The 7813-nt window shown below is 42.4% G+C and overlaps 1 non-coding gene across 1 annotated transcript; it reads right to left on the bottom strand.

Moving 5' to 3' along the window:
• Window positions 1–3835: 3835 nt before the first annotated feature.
• Window positions 3836–3919, bottom strand: Trnal-cag (transfer RNA leucine (anticodon CAG)). The gene has a single exon. It is a non-coding gene; the product is annotated as a tRNA-Leu (tRNA).
• Window positions 3920–7813: the final 3894 nt, after the last annotated feature.

Below are 7813 nucleotides of genomic sequence, written 5' to 3' on the forward strand. Positions count from 1 at the left end.
AAACTCAGCCGGAATCATTTTCCCCTGAATAACCTCATTTACAATGTCCGTGATTTTTGCACCTACTATTGGCCAGCAACGGATGTAAAACTCTGCTGGCAGACCATCCGGTCCTGGGGATTTTTTTGGTGGTGAGGCGCACAGAGTCTCATACACGTCTTCTTCAGTGACAACCTCGAGAAAATTTTCGTTGTCATCATCTGTCAGCTGTGGGGCTAGGATGTCAAGGAATTCTTCCAAGGAAGCATCTCTACTTTGATGTACAGAATATAGCTCGCAATAATAGCGATAAATCTCGTCCATGATATCCTGCTGGGTTCTGAGAATCGTACCGTGTTTTGTTCGAATTTCATCAATAAAAGTCCTTCTCCCGTTTTTCGTATGCTTCACTAAATGATATAGGGAAGTAGTTTCATCTTCTGACACCGAATTTGCCTTCGATTTTATTTTCAACCCTTCCATTTGACTTCTCTTGATATTAAGTAACTTGGCTTTGACTTTTTTGATGTCTGCTATCCGAAGTGAGGAACCTGCTGAGACTTGATCATATAGATCTCTCAAAACGGAATAGTAATACTCTATAGTGCATTTCATTTCCCTTGCGCTCTGGGCACTGTATTGAATAAGAACTTTCATCAACTTTGGCTTTGCCATTTTAACCCACCAGTCAATAGCAGTGGCATATCTACTACGGGCTCGCAGGCATATTGCCCATGTTTCTTTAATCAGATCTTCTAAATCATGATTTACTAACAAGGAAGTGTTCAAATTCCACTGATTCTTGAATCGGCGAACCGGCTGTCTTGTTAGATTTATGCAAGCTAAGACACTTGAATGGTCTGAAAAGTACGTAGGAATGGTTTCTACTTTTGTCACGGAAGTTTCGAGATTTTTAGAAATATATGGTCTATCAATCCTGCTGCGTGATATTGCCGTGACATAAGTGAACTCAACACTGGAGGGGTATTTTATTTCCCATACATCCTTTAATTCTAAACCAGTAACAAGTTGTTTTAGTTCACTTGAGAAATTAAAATTAGGTAACTGATCTTTTCGATTTAAAACACAATTAAAATCACCTCCAAGTAATAACTGTCTTGGCGATTTCCTTAACAAGTATATCAGGTCATCTTTGAAGAAACGTGCCCTGTCAGCTCGATGAGAACTTCCTGAAGGGGCGTACAAGTTGACGATAGTCACACCATAGATATTTAGTCCTATTCCTCTTCCGGATTCCAGTCGTTCCACCTCGCTTACTGCAATCCCTTCCCTCAACAAAATAGCTGTTCCAACACTTGTTTCGGGAGACACATTTATGTAACTGACAAAACCGGGAATTACCAAATCCGAAATTAGAACTTCTTGTTCGTACAAAAATTCCTTAAGGGCCGATAATTTCAAACCGGTCGTGATTTTATTTATGTTTATAGTGGTGACAGAATAAGATTGCGTCATTGTGCTGTCACTATGTAGTTGTTTTGAAGAACTAATATAGTTTCATGTGGTTCAGGGTTCAGTTAAGCTCTAACAGCTTTCTCGGAAGGCTGAACATGGAATAACACTTCAGTCAGTTTATTAGTTACTGTCCCGTTTTTTTCTGCTTCTAATGTTTTCTCTTGTAACGCAAGCAGAGTGATTTCCTGGTAAACTTTCTGATTTTTCCTCCAGTGATTCGTGTACGACCGTTTCGGACTGAACATTCTTTGGGCTTGGGTCGCCCCTACCGGATTTTCCCTTCCCTTGGTTACGAACTACATTCTCATTTGGTTGTGTCGGTATTTTACTTCGCGGCTTATCTGGAGCAGCAGCAGACGCTTTCGCAATTTCGGTTGCCGGCGGCGCCTGCCCTGAGGTGTTGACCGTGATTTCAGTTTGGCCACCACTTCCTCTTTCTTTAGTAATTTCACTCACTTTCTGATCGAGGGAAACAAGTGGAGACTGCAGTTTTGCAATCTCTCCCTGAATCTGTTTATTAACAGATAGATTCTGATCTTTGCAATCGGCTACTGCACCTGGTGTTTCTTGCAAATTAATGCTGCTTACACCCCCTTCATTTTCTGGTACCGTATGTGTATTATCTTTCTGTTCATTAGTTTCCATTCGCATTTTGCCTTCAGGTTCCTCTGCCTCCTCATCGCACTGTTTTTGCTTGCGAAGTGAGGGAGTGGGACAAGACAGCTCGTCCTCTGAACAACTATCAGTTATCTCCAGAGGTCGTTTTTTCGGTTGCGTTTCAGTTTCACGAGTAGTGGCAACAGGGTTTCCTTTTGTTGTTAACGGGGGAAATTGACTGTTATCGTGAAGGGAGACATCAGCTTGGCCCGCTGCGTTAACATCCTCAACCAGTTGTTCCGGGCTATTCTTTGGTAACAGATCATTTAAGGTAAGCTTCTGACGCTGTATCAAATTACTTTTAAGAACAACAGTTCGCCGCGGACATTCCTGTCTGAAGTGGCCGGTTTCGTTACATATATGACATGTAGCTTCCTGACCTGTATAAACAATTTGTGCCTTATACCCACAAACAGTTATGTGAGACGGAATATTCGTCTTAACGTCCATCTCCACACAGCGGACCCCGTTAAAACACTGCAGTTTAAAGCGAGGCGACCATCTTTCATTTGCAATTGATTTAACGTCTCCGTAGTTTGAAAGAGCTTCCTTAATCTTATCATTTTCAATTTCAATGGGAAGATTCAAGACACGAACGGTTTTGTAATGAATGTCCGCTCTATAGATGGAAACCTTACTTTTATAACCATTTCTATGCAAAAAATCTACTTCATAGCCCCACTTTCGTAACACTTTATCAACAGTGGAAGCACTAATTAACTTGACAAAAACACAGTATTTTTCCTGATCCAGTTGCCAGGTATGAACGGTTTCAGAATTTAGACCAATTACCTGTGTAATCCAGTCATCTATTTCCAGGGATGTCGGCTGAACAGGACGGGATTCCTTGTCAAAAGCAAATACCAGAGTATTCTTCCTGAGGTTTGTAGCCATGGTTAATCCAGCGAAGCAATTTCGGTTAAACAACCGAAATTCCAAGTAGCAGCAGCAAGACCAGAAAGAGCGATCAGATCACAAGGAACAGGAACAAACACAAAGATTAACGGACGGACGGCACTCGGCGAAGCACAAGTACAGCGATGTAAACACTGAAGTGCAGCGCAACAGTTAACAGCGGCCACTCGCGAGCGCGGCTGAAACGGAACTATTGAAAAACTTTAATCTTTGCTATGTAACTTTTTGTATCATTACTTTCAGAAAGAGAGGTGCTGTACCCTGTGGAAAACCTCGTAAAATTAATCACGGAACTTTTATGAAGAGATTAACGTTAGAAACAAGAAATGGCACCGCTACATTATACACAGTTCCTAAGTAATTATCAAAAACGGAAATTACTAACGAAAATACTTTACTGCATGATAAATAGTTGATACATAAAATCGATAAAAATAAAATACTGTTTCTGTCATCGGCAACAGAGGAATAAAGAAATGAGGAAACACAAAGCAATTAATTTTTTGTCGTCATAAAAAAGGTTACATTCAGCTCGTGATTATATCAGTGGTAATATTTTTTGTTACATCGAATTTTGTTTGTTATGTTGACATAGGAAGATCATTGGTGATTGTACCTGTGGGAGTAGAGTAAATAGAGCATAATACCACAACAGCTGATTTTATCTGCATGGTCTGTGAGAGAGCAAAATAAACATTGCCAGAGTCTGAAGCGTTTAGTTGTTTGAATGACATCACAGTGCTGTGAATCAAATCATTTTAGTCTTTAGTAAGCATAACGTAACTTCACTACGCAGATAAAAATCTTTTGTCAGAAGTGGGATTCGAACCCACGCCCACAGAAGTGGACTGCGACCTGAACGCAGCGCCTTAGACCGCTCGGCCATCTTGACTCGGGCGTGTATTGGGGACGGATGTGAAACATGTAGCTATGACTTTTTACTTCTTAGACTAACAGTGAATTCGTCTAATTTTGCCAATAGCAGCTCGTCGACCTACTTTATTTGAGGACAGCGCATTTCCTATGTCTCTATTTCGCGCGACAGCAGCTTCTTGAATTATGTTGCTGCAGAGGATCTGCGGGTTTCTGCTTAGACTTGCTGTCTCGTCTTCTTTCGGTCGCTCGCGGACGCAAACTATGCGTGGTTCAGTTTGCTAACGCGACAGCAGCTGGGTGTGTGGTGCGCGGGCCCGCCGCGTGACTCACCGCTTACGCTATGCCGTTGTGACGAGGAGACCGCGCCTGCTCCCCGTCTACTGTTTCGCCCAGATTCATCGTATACGCGGAGCTTGGCCGGAAATGAAAACGGTGCAAGTGGGAGTTATACATGGTTAAGTGCTCAGAACAAAAATAGCCCTTCTGAAGCGTGTCGAGTGGATCATGAACCATTTATGTTAGCGTAGTTTCCACGCAGCGGTTGTTGCAGCTGGGTGCAGTCTGTATGCGAAAACATTTTTTTTTCCTTTACTTTCAATTTCTATGCAGCTTACACTGCAAGTGAACCAAAATAATGCTCAATATATTGTTTGATTAATATTCTCATGGAACCCATCAAAAGGAAAGGCAGAGGAAAATCTGGATTGCATATACTTTCAGGAAGGGATTGTAAAGAGTACACCAGAATTTCGTACGCAAAATTACTTTGTTATTTTACAGTGGATGATTTACATGCGCTTTTATGATATTAATCATGAGAACAGGGAAAGCAGTAATTTTCTCGGCGTCTTGCGCGTCTTATAAATGGCGTATTATCACAGCTGCATGGTTGTTGTAAAGTTTCAGTTGAAAAAGAAACTTGGTTTATACACATAAGAGGTCCTATCTTTTTGCACAGTTTGGAGAAAACTGTACGTAAAGCATCAGTCGACCTAGTACTGGCGAGGATAGGGTGTGATGTACAATGGAATGCGATTTGATGCGGTCTTCTCTACATGTGATTTCTCTTGCGATGAGATAAGAGCAGTTTTAAAGCTCTTTGATCAAATTCTGTACCTGCCTTTAAAGACGGACGTCGTAAGGTTGCACTAGCTGCTGAGGCTGCTGGATAATCAAAATGAACATGACAGAATACGAAATTATTCACTCTTTGATTACGATTCCCTCTTGGAAAGATATTTGCAGAGTCCTCACAGACGATTAAGTACAGTTCTTTCGTGGAATTTATTTTCCTTAGCCTTTACTTTTCGCTCCCTTGATGGTAATGCAGTTTGTGTGCGTGTGTGTGTGTGTGTGTGTGTATGTATGTGTGTGCGTGCGTGCGTGTGTATGTGTGTGTGTAAGTAAACGTTTGACCATCTAGACCTCCGAATTCATTATAACTGCGGTTCCCTTGTGAGCGAAATAACGGCTCGAATAGCGGAGCTATGTTATTCCACTAACGTCGTAAGTTATAGCGTATAATGAGTCATGTGACAGAGGAGCAACCCACAGTGGTCAAAATGCTGCTCGTCACTTGCCTTGTTTCAGACACAACTACTGCTAAAACTCCCACGCCCCTATCAAGCAGTCTGAAAACAGCCGGTAGGTGCACATACAAGATTTATTGACGCATTTAGATGCAAACAGTTACATGTCTTACACAAACATGTAAACATGTTCCAGAAAATCTTTTGCATTCTTTATATATATCTCCTCTTTTTATATTCTCACATATTGCTGCTTCTTCCCTCCAAACCAAATTCAAACTTTCTTAACGTCTAAAACATAATTATGTGGTTATAACGACGACGACATTATCAGTTTCGAGACGAGTGAGTTAGTGATACGGAAGAAACGTTTAAGAAAGTAAATGAGAGGAAAGGCTCGGACCTAAGTACAAAGTATTATCTGGGAATTCCGCAGTTCTTCGAGTAGCACTGGTGTGGTGTTTGAATCAAGCGATTAAGACAAAGTACAGTGGAACAGTACAGAAACGTGAGCCGGTCGACGTGTGGACAAGCTATAGTACACCATTTTTGGTGTTTTCGCACTTCAGTATTCCAGTATTAAAACTCACTCTGATCACATTATTCAGAATTCCCCCACGTCAGTGTACCTGTTGCGACTAGACATGTAGCCGGCTGATACAAGGTACGCCATTTTAACTACGATCTCAAAGACATTCACTTGCAGGGGTAAAATTTGCTCACATTGCCTTACTGCGTTACAAGTATCCAAGTTGGCAGAAGCAATAACAGAAGTAACGTCTTGCACTGTTGAACTGAAAATTGTTCATCTATCGGAATAATGTCCTCGGTTCACTCATTCGTAGCTCGCACTGAAGGGCGTATCAAAAAGAACGACACATTTAAAGCTACTATAAATAGAATTTATTTATCTGAAATAAGTAAACAAAACACACCATTCTCTTCAGGACAAGTTGAGGTGTACACGTTACACATAATATGAAGCATATTTAACCCCCCTCTTACCGTTATTAGGCGTACACGCCATCGTTAGGTCCATCAAATTAGCCATCATCTGCTCACACATTTCCCCATCACCTTCGTGGAGGTCACGTCGAATTTCTTTTCTCAGTTCCAACAGATTACGGAGTTTGTTCTTATAAATTCGTGATTGAGCGTACCTCCATAGAAGGTTTGGCCTCCACGTAACGAGAGTAGTCTGTCTGCAAACTTTTCACCCAAATGGGCTGTTGTGTCTCCTGAAATTATGCCGTCTTGCTGGAGCCGTACATTCTCGATCATTTGATCAAAACAGAGGCAAAGGAAAGCAGTGAGTATCTCACGATAACGAACTCCAGTCACCACGACAGCCATTTCGTGTTCATCTTCAAAAGAGTAAGAATGAGTCTAAGAGCCCTGGCTCCAAATCCGACAGCAAACCGTACAGCTCTGAGCATGCGCGTCTTTTTCGTGAATTACTCTTGGGTTCTCTGGTCCTCATATCCGGCAATTATGCTTGTTCACATAGCCGAAAATGATGCGCTTTGTGTAGCCATGGCTTTATGGTACCTTTTTCAGGATCCATCGCTCGAATTTGCGTCGTTTTCCTTGACCCGCTGGTTTAAGTTGCTGTGCTACTCTGAAAAGCCGTTAGTGCAAATTTTTTTATTAAGATTCTGTGCACTTTTGCTGGACACATGCGCAATTCTTGAGCACAACGGCAACAAGATTTTCTCAGAGCCACAGTAACAGAACCACGCACAGCAACAACATTTGCCTCACTCAGGCCATTTCGAGGGCGTCCGGGGCCTTTGATATTCTTTTATACGAATGTGTGGTGTTTCCAGTCAATCATATAAGTGATTCGGCTCGATGGGCAACGAATCCACCGTCTTCAATGCGGGTGCACGATTACATTCGACCTCCTGCGGGAATCTCGAGGTAGCGAGCACGGAGGATACGGGCGCGGACTGTCTGTGGATAGGTTGTGCCAGGTCGGCAAGTGGGTCGGCCGAGAGCCGTGTGGAGACGGTCCGCGCAGTTGTCATAAACACTGTGTCCGGATGGCGCAGTTGTTAACGCACCTGGGTTCGAATTCCTGTCTGGCACACGTTTTCAGTCGTCGCCGCTGACTCTGCATAAAGGCCCAATGAAGTTGACGTCGACAGTTCCTTCCCTTCCCTTTCCTCCCCCCATCACCCCTTTCAACTTCAACTAACTTTCGGTATCTACTGTTGAGCCAGTTTTTCCATATTTCTTGATTAACCTACGAAGAGTGGTTTCATATGGTGCGTTGTTATTCCCGAGAATGGTGCAGAGTTCCCGAAAAATTTCCGCGAAACTTTCACCAGTCTTGTAATAAGTTTTTAGTATCAGCAACCGCTGTTCTGTACTGTATCTCT

Source organism: Schistocerca nitens, chromosome 4 (genome assembly GCF_023898315.1).
Source record: "Schistocerca nitens isolate TAMUIC-IGC-003100 chromosome 4, iqSchNite1.1, whole genome shotgun sequence".
Taxonomy (NCBI): domain Eukaryota; kingdom Metazoa; phylum Arthropoda; class Insecta; order Orthoptera; family Acrididae; genus Schistocerca; species Schistocerca nitens.